The sequence below is a fragment of the Sylvia atricapilla genome, chromosome 15 (assembly GCF_009819655.1).
Source record: "Sylvia atricapilla isolate bSylAtr1 chromosome 15, bSylAtr1.pri, whole genome shotgun sequence".
Lineage (NCBI taxonomy): Eukaryota > Metazoa > Chordata > Aves > Passeriformes > Sylviidae > Sylvia > Sylvia atricapilla.
In genome coordinates this window covers 10,874,644-10,899,083 of record NC_089154.1, presented here as the reverse complement: position 1 = coordinate 10,899,083, position 24,440 = coordinate 10,874,644, and the positions used below count along the sequence as shown (strand labels likewise).

Below are 24,440 nucleotides of genomic sequence, written 5' to 3'. Positions count from 1 at the left end.
TTTCTTGCATCTAGGGTAGAAATTCAGTGAAGCACATGAGACATGAAACACACTCTGCCTGCACAACAGCTGGGCTTTGGGAAGGAACTGGGCTTCAAGAATGACCCATTTAATGGATCCCTTTCTAAAACACCTCCAGGGGGTCGCTTCTCCTGTGTCCAGCACTACTGGAATCCCTGCTGCCATGGGAATTCTGCTCCTCCATGGCTGATGACAAGGGCGGTGGGTAGTGTGGGTGTCTCTGTTCATGGCAAAGACTGTTAATCCTGAAGGGCTCAGTGCTTTCACTACCTCGAGGACCAGAAGGAAAAGCATTCCAGAATTCAGTACCCCAAACTGGCAGATAAATTAGCTAGAGCTCCTGATTGCCACTTGGAAAAAATAAAACTGTTGGAAAGCCATAGTTAAGATTCTTCCCCTAGCTGATTAAGTTCATCATCAAGGGAAATGTGACCACAGTCTGTATTCCCTGGTTGCAAATGACTCACTTGAGCACGTCCCATTGCACACAGAGCAGAGAGAAGCCTGAGCTGCTGCATTGCTCTCAGCTCTGCCAAGGAGAACCACACTCAGCTTCCACCTCAGACATCAAGCCCAGCTGTTTAAATGGAGTTTGAGGCATTGCTACTGGAAATAGGCCAAGTATATCAGAGGGTCTAAATGCAGGTCTGTTCCCTCTCAGGAGACAGGCCTGAAAATCTTCCCCATTTCTTTTCTTCATCTCTCTCATAGTACATCATATAAACACACTCTAGAATAGTAGAACTGCTTTAGAATTAAGAGATCTCTGTTCTCTTGTTCATGCATTGCCCAATAACCACAAATGGTTGTTTTTCTATTCATTCCATGCGTGGCACCATGCTCAGTTCAGGAAAATGTTGTAAATAACTAAAACCCAGAACCCCACACATCCTCAGCCTCTTTCCTTTTTCCCTCTCCCTCTCTCCTGTCAGCTGCTGGTACAGATGTCAGTCCCTGACATGTTTTCATGATCCCCTCACTCAGCATCTGCCCACAGGTGAGACATTGCAGAGGTGGCTGTACAAACCCAGACTTTAGAAGCACAAGAGGTTCAAGGAGATCCTGTGGCTCCCTACACATCATTTTAACCAAAGATTGTTCCAAGAAGGTGGCAACTTTATGTGCATTCTTCCTAATAAAATTAAAGAATAAGCTGAACAACTTGTATTGAGACAGCAAGTGATAACCTATTGAAGACGAATATAGAACTCAACCCCACAGCAAGAAGGAATCCCTGGTATGTAAGGAACTGATGAGAACAGTCAGTCTCTGGCATGGGGCAGCCCGGCCTCCCCTCTGCTCCCCAAACTTCCCCATGGACACCCAGCAGAGAGCCCAGCTCTCCTGCCAGGCTGCCCCAGGGAATGGTGTGCCAGCCACAGCGGTGTCACAGGAGTGACATAAACCAGCTCAGCAGTCAAGACTTTGCTTTGGGGCTTTAGGGAAAGTGGCATCACTGCAAGGAACTGAGATGACAAGTTAATACCAAATCTACATCATTCTGTGGAGCAGAAACTCACCTTCTGACCTTGCTCCATTTTAACCTGTCATCACTCTTTAAATATCTCCACTACTGTAAGACAATGAGAGCAAAAAGCTTTGTACCATTACAACAACAGCTTGAATAAAGCAATGAGGTTTAGAGATTACCTCTCCCAGCATCTAAAAATACAGAAATAATTGAGTCTGATCTTTTTCAAAGCTTTCCACCCCCGTAATGAGGTCTGATGGATTCAGCATTGAAGATTTAACAAGAGGTGCCTTTACACGAGGTGGCCACACTGCACAGGCACAAACAGCACCTGAGTGTCCTCCTCAGGAGTGCTGAAGGAGGCCTCACTCTGCTCCCTGCAGCAACAGCTGCTCTGCTAAAGAAAAAAATAAATTCTCTTGCATAATACTCACAGCTTGCCCAGGCCCTGGTCTCAATCCCAGAGAAGGAGTTTGTTTCTATCCCAATTACTGATTTATTTCTCTTCCCAGTTTTGGGGTTCAGCTTGCACTGTTTGCTGCAGGTTGGTGGGAAAATCAGCCCTTTTTCAACCCAAACCAGCACATCAAGAGATGTCAATCAATAATCAGAGTCTCAGCTTAGTGACTGTCAGCACTACCCATCACTGCTTATTTTCATGGGCTTAAAGAAGAAACACTCACATGGTGAATTACATGATCTGGAGTTTGTTAATAGATGATCTAATAAACTGCATTACACTTAACCAGCTAAAACTTATAAAATGTATCCTTTGATTTAATAAATATGCTCTAAATCATAGATAACGCTCCTACAAATCCTTCAATAAAATATTTTGGCTGCTTGAATTATGAATGACACCTCCATAAATTGTTAAATCTACCCAAGCTTCCTAAATAAAAACACATCCATGACTCCCCAAATCCAGGCAAATGAGAAGACTCCTGCCCAGGGGCAGTGTCTGTGGGCTGTTTTTGGGGAGCTGCAGGGGCTGAGCACAATCAATCAGAGCCCGTTTGCTGCAGGAGGCAGAGCAAGGAACAGTGCTAAGCATTTTTCAAAAATGAATAATAACCCAGGTACCTGGCACCTGCGTGTGACGTGAAGCATTACAAACAAATGAGGAGTAATAGAGCTTACTGGGCATAAAATGTTACTGTTTTATAAAAAAAAGTGCAGAATAAGCAAAGTAGAAGTAATCACCCTGAGCGCTTCCACCAACTAAACAACCTTTAAACTTTCTGAGGTCCTACAAAATAACATGATGGATTAGCATCTGCATGAGGCTATAAAGGGAAATGAGACAGAGATACTTTGGAACGATCCTAGAATTTTAGTCCTACCTTTGCTCTGCTGCTGTTCAAATACTAAAACATTGAGTTAACTATTTTAATGGTCCAGATCTTCCTATTGTGTTCCCCAGGCTTTTAAAGTGCTTGGAGAAATATTATTCAGGCTTTAGGCATTTTCCAAATTAATGTCTGGAGACTTCCAGGCATTTTAAATAACAGTGCCAATTAAATATTTCCTTATATTGCATATTATTGAATATACTTCACTAGAGATCCATCTTGCTAACAGTTCCCCTGCTTGGAACTTTAAAGAGTAAAAAAAGGAGGGGAAAAAAAGACCTTTTAAAGGAAGGGCAGGCTGATACATGTGCAGATGGAAGGTGTGCAGCTGGATACTGCCTTGTTCAGAAAAGGGAGAAGTTACTGCATTTGCTGGGCAAAATGTTGCCAGTTTGCTGAGAGCTTCACTGCAGAGAGCTGGAAACCTCATTTTGCCATAGAACTATATTAATTCTGCCCTAGAAATCAAAATTGAACTTGGATTCATCGTTACCAGTTTCTCAATTTTAGCAGACAATTGTTGCCATCATATTTTCCAGTTTGTTGGTTTGGGAGTTTTTCATCTGCTTTAGCTTCTTGCTAAAGATTCCTTGTACCTGTTTTGTCTTTCCAGAATAATCCTGCTCATGTATCCCAAAGGATTGAAAGAATTTAGGGTCCCTTCAGTGGAAATACTCTCTATTTCCATTAATAACCAGAGGAAATCTCTTGGTCGCTAATTCCAGCCACTACATAATAAATTCCACTTGGAAAGGAGAAAGAATTCACTGTATACATGGACCAGCTTCTGAAAAGAAAGATCCCTGGGAAAGTATTTAGAGTCCCCAACTATAGCACCTTTAATTTAAATCTAAGGACTTGGATTTTATCCTGGATTTATATTCCATATTCAGGCTTAGAAAAACAGGCAGAGTAAAGAGAACTTGAGCAAACACTATTTGCTCATCTTCCAGAATGCTTGAAGTTCAGAAAGCTGAAAAATTGGAATTTTGGGGAGACAGCCACTGCCATATCCTTTTGCTTTCATGAATCACAAGTTGTGGGGAAAGAAACCAGATAAAGGCAAACTTATTTTACTTTATTGTGCCATGAAAAAGTTAAGAGAACAAAAGTTCTAGCACTCCTAGAGCACAATAGGATTGGGTAAGGCAGACACAGAGCAGAACTGGGTCTATGTGTACAACTGACTCGTATCAAAATTGGCTGTCTTATTTCTCCTGAAATTAAAGTGCATTTGTAGATGCTCTTTAGAAAACAATACAGTGCCATTATGTTCTGAGAGAAGTGGGGTATTTAGAAGACAAATTTACATTTGGCATAGTTTAAATGTTCACACTGAAAGAAGTGAGAACCTTTGTTTTGAAACACAAAAATATCACACTGCAGGAAAAGAGAGAGAAAGAGACAGTGAGAATAACCGAGTGATGGACTGAGAGATAAAAATTGTGCAGTATTGCTTATCCAGGCAGCCAGCAGCACTAAACACAGCTCCCAAATATCACTACTGTGGTGATTAACAGCCTTTCCCACATTTAAAAATCATTCCTGAAACTCTAAAGTGGATGGATTTCTCCCCACTATAATTAATTCTTCTACATTGAATTGCAGGAAGCTGCAATGCCTTTTCAATCCTGCATTTTCAAAACAGTGGCTTGAATCTGCTCTGAGCTCTGTCCTGTGAGGGACCAGTGGCCACTGGTGTGTGCAGGTGATGGAGAAGCTGGTCCCAGCCTCTTCTGCCCACAGCAAACACCTCAGATCTCCCAACGGCACCAGGGGCAAGGATACCCTAGGATTTCACATTTGTATTTTTCATGTATTTGTAACCCTGCAGTTCTTTAGTGTAGAACTCTAAACTCCACACACGGTGTGAGCTGCTGTTCTCCCATTTTGGTCAGACACAACAATTCCTCTCCAGGGCTGGCAATCAAGGACACCTCACTGCCTCAGGCCCCAGAGATGGAAATAAAAGTGAATTGAGGGAAAGAATTTGGGGTGAATGACTTCATTACCTGAAGCTGTAATTGGAATATTAACTCCCAATATGCAAATAGACCAAACTGATAAATGCGTGAAAACCCATGACCATCATTAATTTTGTGTGTAGTCTCTGGGGAACTTTGCCCAAAATGTACCTGAAAGCCCTTCTGTAAATATAACTGCTTTTTATTCCCTGAACTTTGTCTGCCCTCTGTTTTTAGGTAGAAAGGATCAGTTTGGCCCCAGAAATGATCAGTTTGGGCACAAGGAGGTGGGGTTGAATGAGGTAGCAGAGAGCAAAGGCAGCAGTGAGGGAAGGCTGGAGCAGGGTTTGCCAAGGGCAGCCCGGAGTGCTGGTGGCTGTGCTGGGGTGCAGAGCTCCTGTGGGGTCACAGTCACTCACTGCAGCCCTGCCCTAGGGGGGCTTTATGATAGTTGTAGCCGCAGCAGTCTGTTCTATGAGTGCTGTATGTTCAGTTCTCTGCCGTTAACTCTGGTTCTGGGAGTGAAGCAGGGAGAAGTGTGGAGCTTGTTTTGAAAAACAGAGTTCACCGCTCTGTGTTCCTTCTCCAGCATGTTCAGCTGATGCACAGAGCAGCAGAACAGAGATGTTTTTTGCTTTTAGTTAGTTTAGCTAGCTGAGGCAGAGAAGCTTCCTGGACTGTTGTGGTTTTATTGTGAGTTTTTGTTCCGGGGTTTTTTTTGGGACTGTTTAACCCCACACTGGACTGAAAGACCCAGAGGAGCACTGGGACCTGCTCGGCTTCCAGAGAGAGCTGTTATACTCACAGCAAGAACTTCCTCAATTTGCCATCTCACTCCAGAACAAAAAGTTTTATTGTTTCATATTATTCATTCTTTAAGCTTGTGGGCACTTTGTTTGTTACATAAATAGCTTTTTCCACTTTTCTCCAAGGAGGTTCTTTTCCTTGACCAGTTGGGGGTAGGGGCTGTGTGGGTTTGCTCCTCACAGAGACCCTATTCAGGAGTTTTTTCTCTCAAATTTGCCCTAAACCAGGAAAAGCCCTCACTGCAGCAGTGCACCAAGAATCCCCCAAGAATCCCCAGAGATGAAGACTAAAAATTGCTGAAGCCACATCAGGAATTCCATGTTTTGTTTGCAGATCTCCCTTTTGTTTTGTCAAGCTGCTTCTTGACAGGGAGAGAACGGAGCAGCAGTGCCAATGTCCCCTGCTCAGCAGCTGCAGGCACTCCTTGGCATGAGTTTGGAAGTGATGCAAGGGCTGAATTCTGCCATTTTTGCCCTTTATGGCTTTAATACACAACACCAGCAGCAGTGCCACAACCTCTGGCACCACATGAATGTTATGCAAGTAAAAAACAGAGATAAACTACGAGTAGTGCAATGTGGAGCGAGGGGCAAGGGAAGTTAGCTGAGAGATCCCACATCTCTAAATCAAAAAAGTTTTGGTGTCTATTATTTGTGCAGAATTGAACAGGCTTGGAGTGTTTCTGTGTTGGCAATATGGCAACTTGGCACTTCCCAAAATCAATAAAATAAATCTGAATTTTGTTAAAAACAGAAAGCCCTTGGACATTGTGAGAGGTATCAGTGCATCTTTCTGAGCCTGAAGGTATTCACTTAACACAACTTCACTAAGAAATAACTAAATTCAGAATATCATCATTGCAGCACATCACATCAGCTTTTTCAGTCTCTTCCCAAAGATTACCTCCATTAACTTTGTTCTTTTACAGCAAAAAAATGCACAAAAGGACTTAAAGCTCTTAACAGACTGCTGAAATGTTCTCTTTGTCACGTGTTCAAGAGACAAAACCAACTTTCAGATCCTAACCCACACCCAATTCCCCATGCTCAGAACAATGTGAAACTAGTTTACATCCATACACACACGTGCACATAGAACTTTCCAGAAATAATCCTTTTTTTTTGGTGCTGATAAAACACAAAAAGCCCTTGGGGCACCCAGCACTGAAATGGCTACCTGGTGTTATTTACCTTCCTACTTCAGCTTATTTGAATATCCCAACCCAGAAATAAGGGCCCCACTGCCAGGTAACTCTGCCCAAAATACACAGAGGGAGGGAACTAAATTGAGAAAGACATTTCTGAACCTGAGGGTGACTCTGTGCAAGGGAGATCCTCCACTCACACCACCAAAAACACCGCCAGGTGCTCCTCAGTGTGTGACAGGCACAAACCCCACAGCTCACAGGAGAGGAGTCATCCAGAGCCTGGAAAGGAGCTCCAGAATTCCATGTGAGACATCTGTGGAAGATTAAAGATTATCTCTAGTTGACTTTGCTCCACATCTCAAGTGTTCCGACATCTGCTGGGACTAGAAACTGTCTCAAGGGGGAAAATAAAAAGGAAAAAAGATAAAAAAGCTAAATGTCCTGTGATCAGGGAGCTGTCACTGTGCAGGACAGACCTGGCTTGCTTAAGACTGGCAAATAAAGTAAACGTCACAGTTTTTATGGTTGTTTGGAGGGTGTCATAGGAGCTGTGGCAAGACTGGGGGCGGGGGAAATGACTCTTTATGTTCAGAGCTTGTGAACCCAAATGTGTGCCAAATTTGGGGCCTCACAGTGTGAGACAGACACTGGCACAGCAGAGCCCACAGCAGATGTCAGGGACTGAGCAGGGACACAACCAGGATGGTTCAGCCCTGGGAACAGGCAGCTGATGGAAGCCTGGCTCCCCTCAGCTCCCTAAAGGCAGTTTTTGGGAAAGAGAGCCAGAGCTGGACACGGGGGCACAACAATGAGAGGTACAGACACAGCCTGGAATACACAGGAACTGCTGACTAGAAAGAAGGAAAAGAAATTTAATGTAGAATATGGTCAAACATTGGAAGAGAGGTCCAGAGATGCTATAGGAGAGATTCAAAACTCAGAGCAGAGAAAGTGAATAAAAATATGAATAAGCAAGTGCAAAAAAATCCTTAAAATGAGCATCTGTGTCTTCTGATAACACTTTGAGCCTTTTAGTGTCTTATTTCATTCAAGAATCAAAACCCAGTTGTGCCAAGCCCCAAAACCGAGATAAGTTCATCACTCTGAAGTGTTTACAAGATGAAGTTACAATGACAACTGATAAAGCAGCAAAGAGCAGAGATGAACAATGGAAGAGCTCAGAACAGAGACTCAGCAGCAGCACCATCACAGCACGTCCCACACACCGTAATTAATTCATCGTGGTATCCAAAATTTCAACAATCTTTTCAGCATGTTCAAGTACCTTCAGAGAATGAGGCCTTTGTAAAAGGAGAACATAATTTCAAACTCAGACTTCAGTGATGACTGAAGACAAAAGCTGAAGGTGCACTGGTTAAAGACCCTTGTCATGGCCTTATTACAATAATAAGGCTGCCAGTGGATGGAAATTAAAGGCATAATTGTCCTCATTGAAAACTGTTCAATTTCTGCAAGCTGGGATTCTCTTTCCCCTGCATGTTCCCTCCTCATATTAAAAAAAAAAATATCCTCTGTAATCATAAATGCTCCTATTCAAGAGCAAACTCTTTTCTTTCACCACTTTAAACAGCTGCCTATTTTAATATTGCAATGGATTGGAAATCATAGCTTTCTAAAAAGCAAAACACAGTGTCCTAAGAATTACTTTCTCTTCTAAAATGCTGATTTCTTCTAGACAAATAGCATTCTATTCTATGTCAATTTATTCTAAAGGGAGAAAAGAAACCAAAGAAAACATATTATGCACGTAGCTGGACGATGATAACACAACGTTTTACCTTTGGAAAAGCTCAGATTATTTTCTTACCTTGGGCTTTGCCTTTTTGCATTGCTAATCTTGTTAATGGGCTGCATTTGCTCTGAAATTTGCATCATGAGAATAAGCAGCCTTACAAGGTTCTCAGTTTGTCTGTTGGTTACAGAAGGTTATGTTTGACATTGGGAAATAGTAATAAGCCTTAGAAAGGTAAAAATTTTAACACGCTTCCTTAGGGTCAGTGGTAAAACAATACTTGTCAGTGTCTTTAAAACATGAGGATCTGCACTTCCTTTTATTCAATTTAATAACAAAAAAAAGAAGAAAACAAAAAAAACCCACTAAAGGATGTCTCTGATGATTGCTATATCTCTCAGGCTGACCACAGAGTGGCCAGCCAAACTTGCAGAGCTGGAACCGTGACCAGCGCAGCTCCAGTTTTCCATTCCCTCGTGCAGCTCCCAGGAGAAGCAGCACAGCACACCTGAGCACACAGGGAACAGCTGGGGAGCCCCAGCTCACACCTGTGCATGCTGACATTTGCTTCCAGCCCAGCTCCCAGGCACTGCTCCGCTTCTGCACGACCGAGAACAGGGAGGAAGGATGCTGTCAGTCACACAGCCCCGTTCCTGATGTGCTCACCTTCTGACAAACACAGTGAAACAACAAACCCAAACCGAGCTGAGGACACGCTGTGTTCAAAATGCATCATTTATGATACAGCTGTAAAGCCTGAGCTCATCTGCCTGTGCCCTTCCCAGCCCTGAAGGGTGCCCTGCTCTCCCTGCAGCCCCGTGCACACACCCAGCTCTCCAACCCCAGTGTCTGGAGGGGTGTTGGCATCAGAGTTTTCATCTCAGTACCCCCTGTTAAGGCTTGCTGTGCCACGGTATTGCTCTTAGCATCTCCTTTTCAAATGACTCAATCTTAATCTGTTGATTTCAAGTAAATGGTTTGAAGCTCTTCAGATAGAAAACACTGCAAAATAAAAATTCTTCATAATTCTCTACACACACTTTAGTGGTAAGTTGTGAATCACTTCAGTAATCTGCAGTAAGAATGGTTCAGCCATCATAAATGAGTGTTTTTTGGGGGGACTTGTAGAGCCCCCTGTCAGAGTGATTCCAGTGATCCACAATTGCAGCCCAGGCACTGGGAACAGCACGGGCTCAGAGCCTGAGGAGGGCAAACCCTTATCACAGTCTCACTCTTGATTCAATGGAACAGAAATGGGATAAACAGGACTCATGCATCACAAAAAGCAGCAAAGCTTTTTTTTTGGATCATAGGGGACATACAGAACACAAGGCTGGAAATGGAAGGTCTTTGAGAGGGAAAAGGGTCTGAGCTGAAGGTTAAATATATGCACAACATCCACTGGGAGTCTGTGGCTCTTGGACTCCATCCTAAACCGTCAAAGTTCTGAAAAAATACAGAATATTGAAGTGCCCTAAAAGAGCTCTTTAAAAAGATACACATGACCCCCACAGAGTGTGTCTGTGCTGTGAAGGAGCATCATCACGTTCAGAAAAGAAGCTCTCACATTTGCAATTCTTTGTTTGGCCAAAAAAGAAAATACATATTCCTTCTCCCTTGTTACATTTATGTGATTTCCTCATTGCAAAGAGGAACAATTGGCAGAACTGATGGCACTGAGCATTTATAGGTTACCCAACACACCAGAATAAATGCTCTGTAAAATAATCAGGTGTAAATTCTTACAAATCAAGAGACAAAAAAATCTGTCCTCCCCCATCCCAATTAATCCGACCTTGAACTGGTATTTCTAAGCAAAACTAGACAGGAGAAATGCCACTGAAAAAAATCTTCCAGCACTTTCCTTCTCTAAGTGGCTCAGACAAGACTGAGAGGCCACAGAGTGAGTAAAAAAGGGACAGCAGTGGATGAATGAAATGGGCACAAATATGCTTCCCTGTCCTCATTATTTCTGCAGCAATTTTTCAAAATGCTGTTGACACCATAAAAGTCCCCAGGGAGAACATGTTAAGTTAAGGGAGAGCAGCTCCATTTATCATTAAGGGGACAGCAAATTTGCCTGTAGAAATTATGCCAACCTGCTAATGCAGCTAATCAGGAACTGGTGGAACCAGATCTTGCTATTACAAGTCAAGGGCAAATTACAGGATTTCACTGTGATTACTGGGGATTTCAGAGTTGTTCATTCTGGGGAACACGTTCTACATTACTACTGCCAAACCTGGGGGTGGACAGCCCAAAAACCACACTAATAACAGCAACAATATTTTACTTTGAGAACCTGAGATCCCTGTCTTATCCTGGGATAATAAAGGAATTTTGCAAGGCTTTGTACACAAAGACTGTATGAGAGCAGAGAGACAATGTTACAGCTGAAGTGGGAAAAGATGTTAAAAATCTACATTTTCCTAGGATCTGAACTTCAGATAACTCACTTTCTTTTTACAGTACCATTCCTCAGATAACTCAGGAATTAATTAAAACAGAAAACCACAGGAGGGTGAAACCAGATGAAAGAGCACCCATATGTGAGAACAGGACCACTTCATTTCTACTCCTCACCTTCAGTTCTGTCATTCACAAGGGGAAGAAGGCAAATTGAGATGTGCTTATTTTGACAGAGCGCAGGAAATCCAGGCCTTTGTAAACAATAGTCAAACATTGTGATGCCTTAGTTTGGTTCTGTTGGGTTGCAGCTGCAAATGAGACTTTTGAGGCCGCAGCAGCCAGACCAGGCAGAGTCTTTGAGATTCTGTAAAGGAGACACAGGAATTTACCTGCATTCACAGGCTGGGATGTTTATTCCCTTTTCAAAAACACAAATCCCACCATTTTCTTTGCTAATCAGTTTTTTACCTGCTTTCCATTTATTCTATTCATTTAGGAAGATGTGCTCTGCACACTTCCAGTTATCTCCAGCTGGGACTTCCCACCACAACTGGTTGGTCTTCTTGTGCTGAAGGGTTTGTCTTACAGCTCCTACACAAGTGGTAAAGGGATCTTTCACCTCGTTCCTTATGCACTGGCCAGCTTCCTAAACAAAGGCAATTAATTAATTCCACAGCTTTTCAGAGCAACCTGGGATAACCCTGGAAAATGTCATATTTTGGACGTGGGTGCTGCAGGGCAGAATAAGCATCTGCTCCACAGCAGGATGGGCTGGGCAGAGCAGCACATGGAAATCAGGTTCACTGGGAAATCAGTCATGCAGCAGCTCAGAAACTGCCAGTAATGCACAGATAACACGAGGATGTGCAGAAAACACTGACACTTGTTCTGATTATCAAGCAGAACTTCCCCCTGGTGCCTGCAGGTCTAGAGAGCAAACACCTCTGCATTAACATATGCCTTGGGTAACCCAGCACGCTGGGATCAGCATATTGAAAGCTGAAGGGCTCTCCCTCATCAGATTTAGTTGTTAGTTTGGCCTGAAGGACACATGTAACTCTTCCTATGAAAAATAAAATATGAATTCCAACTTAATTTTAAAGGCGGGGGGGGGAGGAAATACAAGCATGGAAATCTGCCTTATCTGGCTTATGAATGAAGCTGCAGCCTATTCATCTGTTCTGTTTGGTTCAAAAAACATTTCCTAACAGAGTCCCTCAGGAGAGGGGAAATGTTCAGAAAGGTTGAACCCCGAGTAGAAAACAAATCACAAGTCCACTTGAACAAAGTCCATGACCCTAAAGCAGAACAGATGCATCTTAGGCCCTTGTGAAGTCTTCAAATGTTGAAATCACAGCCCTCCTCACACAACACTTCTCACACAGATGAACCTGAGGGAAGAGATGCAGTTTGCCACTGTATTGATGGCTCAAACGGGTAGAATTCTGAAATGTAAACACCTCTGAGACTGGATGGTCATTTCATGCTTTTGTCATGAAGAATAATTTAGTTTTTGTAACCCGAATCACCACCACAAGGGTTACCTGGTGAACAGGTGTGGAGAGACGACACCCATGGCTCTGTAGGATTCCAGAACACACAAGAGCACAGAGGCTTTTTCTCTAAATTGCTCTACTTGCTTCCAGGTGACCACAAAGACCACAGAAGTCACCAATCACAACTCCTTTTTGTAATGACCCTTCACCACAGTGTGAGCCACGGCAGCTCCTTTAATAGTCTTAATGAGAACGTGGAAGATTTAGTGCCATATTTCCATAAAACAAAAAGCCCTGGCTGCCCCTGCACAAAGCCCCGTTGCATAGCTGCAACAAATCACTCTTTCAGCTATGATTTTTTTTTTCCTATGACATATAAAAGCTGACCAATTTGTACCAAGCAGTAAAAGGCCCCTGGCTACATGCTAGGATAGAGGGGATATCCAAACATGCCTGGCTTCCACCTGAGTTTTAATCAGAAAATGTAGGAAATATGCATGTGACAATGGTTCTGTCCCAGTTCTTTCAAGGGAATAAATGTACTTTTAACTGAGAAGAAGAGAGATGTCAGTTCAGGGCTAAAAGAATTCATAAAGACATATTTAGGACTCAGGAGAAAAGATGAAAAGACTCCTGAAATTAACATTAACAGCAGGCACACGGTGTAGTCTTAAAATATTTTTAAGGTATTAGAGAGAGAACACCTGAAGGCTACAAATGTGTCTTTCACAAATACTTCATCTAAATTTGCATCTGCTGCTGGGGTCATTGACCAGGGTCACACACAAAAGGGGCATTTCTCACACTCCAAGGCAGGTAAAGAAAATCAGGGGTTTTAGTACATTCTACTTCTCAGAATATATTTCAATATTCCCTGCCAGTGACTGAGGCAGGCACAGCACTGAAATTCCCCCTCTCCAGTGGGATGTTTCCAGTCCTGCTGGGCTGCACTTGGCCTTGGGCTGTGACAGATCCAGGTCCTGTAGCTGTGCAGAGAACACTCAGAGCAATTCCCATGAAAAACATCCCTGGGAATTTTCTGTGCCTGGGGAAATTCCGGGATTTAAGTGCTCTGTGATGGCTTTGGGAGTTTGTGCCACTTGCCCCTGGGTGACAATTCCCAGAGCAGCCTCTCAGGACAAACCCCTTCGTCCAGCAGCAGCCCCAGCCCAGCTCATGGGGACAATAATGATACTAATGCTGCATCTGCTCCAACAGAGGAGAAGAAAAAGAAACTCACCAAAACCCTGACTAATATAACATTAGTTATATACTGCTACAATGGCAAGTACTCTTCTACCCATAGTTCTCTTATAAATATAAAAAATCCAAAAGATTCAGGTGGCAAATGGGTCAGCTGACCTTCTGTCTTTAAATACAGTGCTGCAAACAGTAGATTTCTGCATGGAGTTTGATTTGAAAAAGCAGAAAGCAGGAAATAATAATAAAAAACTGGAAATGTTTGCCTTTTTTTGTTTTGTGTAGTACCCTTCAAGACTTTTGTCAAAACATTGACTCTTCTTCCCTAGTTAGGATAGTTATTATAATTTCATTGGTAAATAAAAATACTACTTTTTAAATTTACAAATACCAATTCCATATTCTGTACTAAAAAAATTATGAGAACAACATGCTTCAGCTGAAAGAGGAAAAACTTGTTTTGCCAGCTTAAAAACTAATTTGACTTTCGTTAACTTTAATTAACTTTTACACCTGCACTTTCCCAATGAGCTGAGGGGGAAGATTAGCCACCGTATATGATGCTAACAGGAGTTTAGTTCAATATTTATTATTCATCTCAGTATTCTGTAGGAATTAATTCATTTAATGAGCAAACAGGCATTGTGAATACTAGAATGGGTTTTCAACACTTCAGGTATTTATGTCAGTGGAGGTAACAGAGAAAATGTTGACTTGTGGGACGCTGGGGTGTCATTTTCCCCCTGTGCATTTCTCTTCTCCGCTGATGTTTTCACCCCAGAAGTTCCCTCACACTGATCCAGAGCCAAAGCACTGCTCGTGGTGCAGCTGGAGTCCCTGTGAGCTTCTCCTACTGGGAAAAACTCCCTCTCCGAGTGGGTAATTCTGCTTTTCAGCCTCATTTCACTGCTCTACACCCCACTCATTGAAAACCCTCTGTTAATCCTTTGGTTCACTACCTGCTGGGTTTAAACATTCATTTGGGGGTTAGATCTGATGCCCAGTCGTAGGTAATGAATTTTTTCCAGCAATATTTAAAGCTGTGACTCCATTTATCAAAACAAAAAAAGTTTCAAAAGAAGCATTTCAAGCTCTCTCCCATATTGCAAAAGAATATCACAATCCATTGCTGTTATTTGGGGATTCTTGGATCAGATTTCAATCCCTTTCAAGTCCCAGTTCCTTGCCTCCACGTCAGTGACTCACATTTTGTTGCTGCACTCACGAAGTGTTTTATTAATGAAGATGGAATAACAAACACCCACACTCTGGCACATCTACTGCAGGCCTCACAGTTTTACTTTTCTCTTTGCTGGTACTTTCACACATTCATTTTCCATATTTCAGATGCTTGAGGCCTTGATAGCATCATTATAGAACTGTTTAATCAAACCCACAGTTTACTCTGACAATATTTGGCATTAGTAACAGCTATAACTCACCATAAACATTCCACTGGCAACTCACTCATGGGAGATTTTTCAGTGGCTTTTACATAATCAAAAATCATGTGGCATCAAACAGACACTTAGATACAGACTGTAATTCTGAATTATTCTGCTATGGCTTTTTGTATACATAGAAGAAAAAACAGTCGATTTCTTCCACTGTTCTGTATAAATTTAAAAGAAAACAGTGGCAAAAAACTGTAGTAGTAAAAAACTTATATGTTCCCCAAGGAGGGAGAAACCCCATTCAACTGAGTGATCAAAAGACAGAATTAAAAATATTTCAAATGCCCAAAAACGAGCAGGTTCAAAACCTATTTAGAAAAAAAACTTAGGAAGAATATTTATTAGAGGTTATTAAAGGTAAAAATTCAAATTTCCATTGATCCATTACATCTAGGTCCTAAGCTGGGGAAATTTAGGACCACAATAAAGACCCTTGTACGGCTGCTAGTTCTTAAAGGTTCATAATACCTGTTACAGGCCACAGTGGAATAAAGCATCATGCACAATGCTCCCACCAAGTACAGCCACTGTTGTGCTCTTAACAACACTTTCCATCTTACTTAGGCAGGAAATTACTGGCAGTTTTCTTAGGATGTAAATTGGAAAACACTGATGAGCAACAGGCTGAACCTGCAATTGCTTCAATTACTCTCATAACCCCTTCCTTTTTTAAAAACATCAATACTGCAGATGGCTTTGGGGAGCTTATTTCTATTGCTTTGGGGAGCTTATTTCTTCCTGCATTTTTTTTTAAATAGTATTCTGCATTAAATGGATGTTTAGCCATCTTCCTCAGAAGCAAATCTATCCCTCAGCATAAGCGCTTCCTTCACAGCTCCCATGGAACTACAAACAGCCAAGGGAAGAGATCAATATCACACTATTTTCAGCTGTTTGGTCTTCACCTTTAATTCAGTCCCACTGCCAGAATCTCCACGTGTGGCAATAGCAAATTGTTTTAAATTTTGCACCTCATTTGCATTTATGTTTTGGATATCCAAACACAGGTGTGTTTGTTTAAACAGGTACCCACAGATCTTCATTCTGGGGCTGAGAGATTCCTGCTAAATGCTCAAAGCAAATGCTTTGGCCTTTCCCCAGCAGAGTGTTCACCTCCTTCACATGAAGAATATCCAAGTGCTCTGTGATGTGAGGACATTTACCCAGTCACCCCTCAGCCATGTCCCCATCTGTACACACACTCACTTTTGCAAAGTGCAGTGACAATCAGAACATTCTGTGCTCTGCCTAGTAAATAAGAAGAGGGTGATTACAGCCGTTTTTCCAGAGGAACCTGAGATGTGCTGGACTCTGCTGACTTGAACTCTCAGATGTCAAAATTCTATCCTGTGAAACCTCCTATCACCTGACATTTATACAGACGAGAATCTTTCCCTCCACACTCGTGCTAATATGGCCAAGAGGCCACTGTCACTGCACACTCCCACCTAACCCACAACAAAGATTAGTTCTGGAACAAAATTAAACTGCCTCAGACGTGATTTTTCCCAGATTTGACTCTCTCCAAGCAAACCACATCTACTACTAGCAAAAAAACCACAGAGCACTGCACGTGGTATTTCATTTCAGTCTCTATCAAACTGGTGCTTTCCCACTAAAAGTAAAAAAACTCTCCCAGCAATAAATCCCAGACATTTTATAAACCTAATATTTCAAGCAGCAATTTAAAAACAGTATCTTTCTTTCAAGAATCAACAGGAAAATCATATATACCGACAAGTTTGAATGAATCGAGGTTGTTTTAAAAATCAAAATTTAAAATGCTCTATATTCCACAAAGCTTGACTTATACCCATATTACATCTGTTCTCTGCCAGGTAAGAGCACCACGGCCCCAAATTCAGCACAAGCACATTTGAGGCTTAGCAGGGAGCCTGGGTGAGCTGGGAGGGCAGGGGCAGTGTCTGCCCTGGCACAGCAAACCCAGAGCCATGGCACTGAGCATAGGCACCAATTCTGTTAGATTATCCTTTCTTCTGACCCAGAGATGGGGCTCCTGAGAGGCATTTTAAAGACTTTTATTCCATTTTCAGTCTCATGAGAAGGGTGAGACAATACAGATGTTGCAACTCACACCACCACAATCAAAAGCCAAAAAATTTGCTAATTACAATCCCTGCTAAGTGTTGCTTAGCTTATCAGTTTTTGACTTATCATTACAATGCTGCTAATGCCTTATAAGTTTGTTTGGTTAAAATACCAAATTCAGGTATTTTGGTTACCTAAATATTTTTAAGTATATTCACCTAAAAATACCCCCCTTGAGTTATACTACAATACATCTTTCATAGTTCTATTTCTCTAAAATATCCGGTCTATTTGCAAGGTCATCATTTGAAACTTGTTTCTGCTTCAATTTCTCTCTCAGCACTGTCTGTCCTTTTCCATGGCCTTCCCTAAAGTCAACATATTTCATCTCAGAGTTCGCACACAGATGATGCACAAGGCTGTGTGAGTTTTCAGTCAGGCTTTGAGAATCCTCCGCAGATCCATTCCCCACCTTGGTGCCACATCGAGCACACAACGAGCTCAGTGCAGAACAAAACGTTTTTAGGGAAAAGCCAGACTTGTGTTTGCCGTGGGGTTGATTTTGGCTCTGCAGGGCGCTCCAAGGGAGGCTGCGGCTCTCCGGCAGTGTCACAGTGCGCTGCCGATGGCACTAGATGGCATCTCGGCATCGCGCTCCGCGACACGGAGAGCATCACGGCGGCACAGCCCCGCAGGGTCCTGCTGGCTCCTCGGCTCACACGGGACATCCTGCCTTGTTCCTGACACCCCGAACCCCAAATCCAGCCCAGAGTCCCGCCGGAACCTCGGCACAGCACACACGGAACACCCTGCCTTGTTCCTGACACCCCAAATCCCGGCCAAAGTCCTGCTGACACCTCGGCAAACAGAGCATCCTGCCTTGTTCCTTATGCCCCCTCCCCATCTGACTGCAATTCAGATTTATCCCCATAAATTGGCCCCCAATACACACCACACTGAGTTTGTCCAAATGACAGAACTGCTACTAAGAGGGATCGCATTGGCAGGGATAACTGGCTAACTCATATCCCTCATCCTGATATATAAATTTTGATTCTCATCAGAATTCTCAGAAGTTTTTAGTGGTGGATTCTGGAAGCAGGCTTTCTAGTTTGGTGTTTAGTTTGCTTGGTTTTCTTTCCTTTTGATATATAAATTTTGATTCTCATCACAATTCTCAAAAGTTTTTATTGCTGGATGCTAAAAATAGGTTATCTAGTTTTGGTATTTGCTTTTTAAATCCTGGGTGTTAGTACTTTACAAACACTGCTAATATGGGTAGAATGCAAAAAAACCACAATAAAAATATATTAGCTGAACTATAAACACTTTCCATATTAATGATGCATTGATTTATTTGCCTTAGGACTGATGAAAGCATCAAAATGAACGGGATGTGATTCCCACACCACAGCTAAACAGACCTGGTCTGAGGGCAGCTCTACACTGGTTAAGAGTCTTGCTGTGCAAACATCTATGCAAATCAATAATTGTATTCATTCATTTTCCCAACAGCACATTTTCACAAATCCTGACTGAAAACTAAGATTCAAAGGCCAAGCGGGGCAAAATGATCACTTCCCCCTTCGTTTCATGTGGATGATGTAAGCAGAAATTACAGGAGTGCTGTACAAAATGTATTTTATACCCTGTTTGTTTCAGTGTCTTGTCTCCATCTCTGGGAGGACCCTGCACCCCACAACCAATTTAATACTGCTGGCAGTGAAGAACATCAACTTCTGCACAACTTTTACACAACTCTGGCGCAGACACAGCCTTTTTCCTCATCTCCATTATCTCTTTATTCATTTATTCTTAGATTGTCAGCCCCTCCTTGAAATTCTACTAAATCCCAGTATTTAGAAGTACCAAAATTTGATTACTAACAGCAGCAAAGGCTTTTGGTTTTCTCCTTTGCTTTTTCTGCAGTTCCTATTAAAGGAACCCCTTTTCTTCTTTAGACATGTCTTGTGCCTCTGTGTCGAGCTGCTGCCCAGCCCCAGCTTTTCTTTCCACACCAGAATCATGAGGCTTCAAGAAGATTCAAGGATCTTTTATCAAACCATACCTGGCATTTCAGCAGCTCTCTGGATTCACCCGCTTGTTAGCGCCTGAGTTTTCTGCTATTGGAAATAGTTTATTCTTAATTTGTTTAGTCTCTCACCTCCTTGGCTAAAGCACAAACACAGGAGAATCTCTGATGGGGAAGCAAAGGAAGGCAGTGAGAACAGGGCAATTTCTCAGTTTCATCTCTCCTGCCAGAAAAGATGACACCTAACTTGATTTTAATCAATGAAAAATTCAAAATCTCAACCGTGTCAACTTATCCTGGAGATCTGCTTCTCTAGGAATAATAAATCAGCTCCAGCTCTGTAGACACCACACCATTAAGACTCCAGGCAAGGTTACCCCTGATAAACAACATTCAGCACCTGATTTAATAACAACACACAAGTAGAGGCTGATGGAACAGGGAAAAGTTACCAATATATTATAGAGTTTGAATCTAAGAATACCTGGTTTGTCTTAGTGTTACTATTACTGGCTGTACAGGCAAAATCCTCAAATTAGAAATGTTACTTAGTAATGAATGACATTGTTTCATCATCCAAGTTATACTGGAGGATTTTCAAGGAGATATTTCCAGATAATGTGGAAATATTAGCTATAACATAGGGAATAATGGCTGTGACCTGCAGCCATGGGGCCGGCTCCTCTGCTGGGATAAAAACACAGCCATGGGCATTAACAGGGAGCAAAACAGTGGGAGCAGATGGAGGTGGAAGGAACAAAACTCGGGATTCTGTAGCTGCTTCTGACTTCCCCCATCTGCTGTGCATTAACACAGCAACATTTCATGTGCCTGGATTCACAAATCAGAAATATCATGGAAAACTTTACAAAACCTTCTCAGGTAAATTTTTCCCCTCATGCAGTGTTCCCTTCAGCATTAACCACTCTCTTATCCTCGTGACAGAGCTGTAAGGAATTTCCTCTATTTTTCAGTATTTCCCTAAATGAGTTTGAGAAATAAAACCCAACTCAGCCAGATATTCCCCGGATTTGTTGGTTTTATTGGCACAGGTTGGATCAGCTCTATGTTACTATTGGAGATGTCTGCACAATGCACTTCCCTTTCTCCCCCTGTGAAGAAAACTCTCCCCTCCCACCCAACCCATTAGCCAAATGCTCTGTAATGATGCTCAGGGAAGTTATTTTTGCTTTCAGTTCTATTGTTCTCTCCCTGGAAGTGACAGATTCATTTAATATATATATTTTTTTAAGAATGCCAACACAGATTCCATTCAATAAGAATCTGAAATTTAAAGAAATTCACCTTTTTTTTTCTTTTTGCAAGCCATTATCCCCAGCTAATAGATATCCCTCCTGAAGCAGTAGCAGAGATGAAGTAATTTCAGGTACTATCACATTTCTATTCAGATCACAGGCAGCAATTCTTGCAGCGATTTTATTTCTCAGCAAAAATCATTATTGTCCCTCCTGAATTACCCTGAAGAGTCCTATTTTACTCCCACTACCTTTTCTCAACATTGCTTGATTAAAAAACAGTACATGGTATTTGTTATCAAATATCGATATATAGATGGGAGCGTGAGAAATGGAGACTGAGGGAAAAGCAAAGGCACTTTAGAAAACATAAACCTTTAATAAGCAGGAAGGAGAATTTAAAGCAGCCTAAGAGAAGACTGAGAAGCTGCAGATAGAAGAGAGCAGCACTTAGAGGAAGCCACAAGAAAAAGGGACAGAAACCCAAGGATCCAGCCCAAATCCACCCCTCCAGAGTCTGCCAGCCAGTCATTTTACAACTTCCTAAAGCTCCCAACAATAATTCCTTCAGTTAGATTCTCTTAGCTCTGCAGGTACAACCAACTGCCTGATGAGATTTAAGAACAAAAGAGAGGCTTTAAAAGACTCAATCACTCAGCTTAATGAAAACATCTTGAATTATTTAACAAACAATCTATTAAGCAGCTCTAGCTATCAGGAAACATGAAGTTTGATAGATCTGACTCCCTGCTGGAGTTTTATATCACAGTGACTCCAGCCCTTTTAATGCAGTCTCAGTGATGTAACACAAAAGTGAATTCAGCCTGAGATGGAGCTGCATTAGACTTTCATATAGGATCTGTCACTAAGAGCCAAAGAAACAGCCCACAATTATTTAAAAAATAAAGAAAAAACCCTGGAAATAAGCTTTTCTGGAACTGGGACATTATTCAATATTTCGTTCTCAGGTCCATTTGAATTCTCATCTGTCAATTCTCCTTTTATTACCAGACTGTTCTATAAGCAATGATCTGGCAACACACTTGAAAAATCTACGTATTCTTTCTCATCCATCACAACAAACAATTTTCCAAGCAACAACAGAGACAGTGTAATTTCAAGAGCAATAAGCCCAACTCCTAACTCATTATTTTTATGCCATCGTAGTGTGGCATAAGAAATATCATGGAAAACAGGAAACCTTTTCCTCTTTCCATCACAATCCTCTTTAGTACATCAAAATGCACTGCTAAAGATGCCTTTAGAACTCTTTCCATTGCTCCAAAATGAGCAAAAATAATTACAGTCCAAGCTGCTGAGGCTCAAGGAAGACAATTGAAATCTTGTTTGTAAAGCACTATGTCAGAGTCTGAAGACACCTTGAAAACAAAAGGGTTTAGTCACAGAAAAGAAAAAAAAATTCAACTCCCTGAGACAGTTTGACCAAGAAATTCAGGAAAGCCCCCAACCCTCTCAATACAAAATGACAGGTGTTCATCAAATCTTGTTCTGCACTTGTAAAAGCATTTTCTAGTTTAGAGAACACATTCAGCCAGAAAAACACTACATCGTTCTTCAAAACATTCCTTTTTAACTGGCACAAATCTAATTTCGATGCAAATATGTGAAGCACAAAAAACCAAGTTCCTAAATATAAAGCTCCACCTCTCAGAACATCATTCTCAAAGTTACCTTTTGACAAGCTAACAGAAAGGCTGTGATTTTGTGCAGCAAGACATTCCAGTGAGAAGCATCAGTGCAGGAAGAATTATTGAAAGATATTCTTCCAAAACCTACTATATGGAGTAAAAAAAAAGGATCCTGTCAAATCATCCGAGCAGCTAAAAATCTCTTTGTATACATTTTCACTTTTCAAGATATTTTTGTATTTCTGTTGGTGTGACTAAGCAGTTTCAGAAGCCAGAGATTTCCAACTGAAAGACAGTGCTCATTTGGAGGAGGTCCAACCACCTCCTCCTTTCGGGGAACTGTTAATGTTTGATGTTCATGTTTAAAACAGCATTAATCATGCCTGCAAACAGGGAAAAGGGGGTTGCCAAACATTCAAAACACTGAGTATTTCCTTATTCTGGCAAAAATCCACAGTCCTACAACCTCGAGTCTGAGGGGATACAGATTAGATAATCAGAAAAAGAGGAGGGGAAATGTCCAAACTAAGTGTTCACAGTGACATAATTTCAATGCCTGGCACTAGCCAAGGAGAGACACTTGGAAAGGCCCTACAACCCCACATTACTGCTTCAGAGAGACAAAAAAAGATTAAGGGAACTTGACTGCAATGAGTGATTAACTTTGAGTGACATCAGGCAATGCTGAGTATCACCAGCCCCTCTGTAAATCAGGTCTGTGACACCTCAGCATAACCTTGGGTTGTGGTCCACATTTCCTGCCCAAAGATGCCAGTGGACAGAAAATGGAGCATGCAGCAGAGGCACAGGGTAGGTTATGGCCAACCTTTAGGCCAGGTAGTTCCCTCTTGGTCCAGCCCTGCTCAGTTCCCAAGCCAACAGCAGCTTTGCCCTTGTGAGTGCTTTGATCTTGCACTCACCCAGACTTCTGCTCTCTCTTTTGGATCTGCCCTCCTCACTGTAACCTGGAATTCCAGAGGGGCTTGCAGTTGTACCCCAGCCTCCCATTCCCTCAGATTTTATCCCCTTTCTGCAGAGCAGAGACACAGCCTGGAGCCCAGTCTGTGGGTGAGGTGACACAGTTTGTAGCACACTCAAGAGAGAGCCACGGGGTTATTAATGAACCTAACGGCAACAATTCTGATCACTTTGCCTCTCTTGGCTGAGAGACATTCCCTGTACTAAATATTCACATGTTAAAGAGCATTTAAGCCAATTCAAGTGCAGACACTTCAAAAGCAACAAGGTGTCACAGGTAAGAGTTAGTGCCAGTGATTGATGACCAAAACAATTTAAAAGATGATCTAAACTCAGTTACAAAATCTAATCTCTTCAGCAAAATGCTTTACTTACTGGACCTTGAGGACTGTTCTTGGCACTGGAAACCACAGTCATAACATCAGATTTATAGTCCTGTAAAGAGAAGAGGGGAAAAAATAGTCAGATTAAAGGTAATAGTTGGCACTTCACATATCAGGACTAAAGACCAACACTGAGCACCACTGTGATTAGACTCAGAGGTGCCATTAGTAAAACATTTGATTAGGGAGATTTTCATTGTCGTTCATCTTGTGCCTAAGACCCTTTTGACTAAATTACACACATTTTTGGTTTTACCATGATGATCCCCAAAGAAGCCAGGAGCTGCTCTCCCTTTTGGGAGGCCCTGGGGTGGGAAGGACAGGAGGATGATACAGCTGCTGCCTTTCAGAAACTGGGGGGAGAGCTCCACTGCCCTTCCTCAGCCAGGCCTGCACGGGAAATTTGGGTGACACTTCCTCAGCCACTCAAAATTCTCTCAGCATCTTATGACAAATTACTCTATCTCATCAGAGAGACCTTGGTTTATCCCCTGCTCAGCAACAGCCCTGTGAATGTTGTTCCAAACCCCTGCAGCACAGGCTGTGCAGGAGGCAGGCCCATGGCTATACTGGCTCGCCATTCTGGTGTCACATCCCCATCTAGGTGCACCCTAAAGCAATGTAAAATCCCTCATTTTCTACCCCTCAGGAAGTTTCTCCTACAGCCCAGCTGGCATTCCACAAGTCACAAAGCAGTCTGGGGCTTGGCCATGAGAAATCTGAGTACCCTGCTGTTATTGCAATACAGAAACAAAGGCTTGGGGGAGTTTTAGACAGGTGATAGAAGTGCCACAGTGTCTAAATACAGGTGCAATAAATTCAAGTGCAAGACTCAGGGCAGTAACTAAAACAGGTCTGATTTTAAAAGGAAACGCTAGGAAGAGTTAGCAGGTTAAAGTTTTGCCTCTTCCCTAATGAATACAGCCATTGCATTGATATTTGTATTTTAAAAAGGCCTCTCAGGGTTGGCCTTCTCTTGTCATGCCTTTCCTGTCAACAGAGAACAGATTTACACAGCA

General features: G+C 42.2%; 1 long non-coding RNA gene across 1 annotated transcript in view; it reads right to left on the bottom strand.

Moving 5' to 3' along the window:
* LOC136368153 (uncharacterized) overlaps nucleotides 1-23,475 on the bottom strand; it is a 94,498-nt gene extending 71,023 nt beyond the window's left edge. Inside the window, exon 1 of the long non-coding RNA XR_010744779.1 lies at nucleotides 23,414-23,475. This is a non-coding gene — a long non-coding RNA (uncharacterized lncRNA). The remainder of the gene's footprint in view (nucleotides 1-23,413) is intronic.
* Nucleotides 23,476-24,440: the final 965 nt, after the last annotated feature.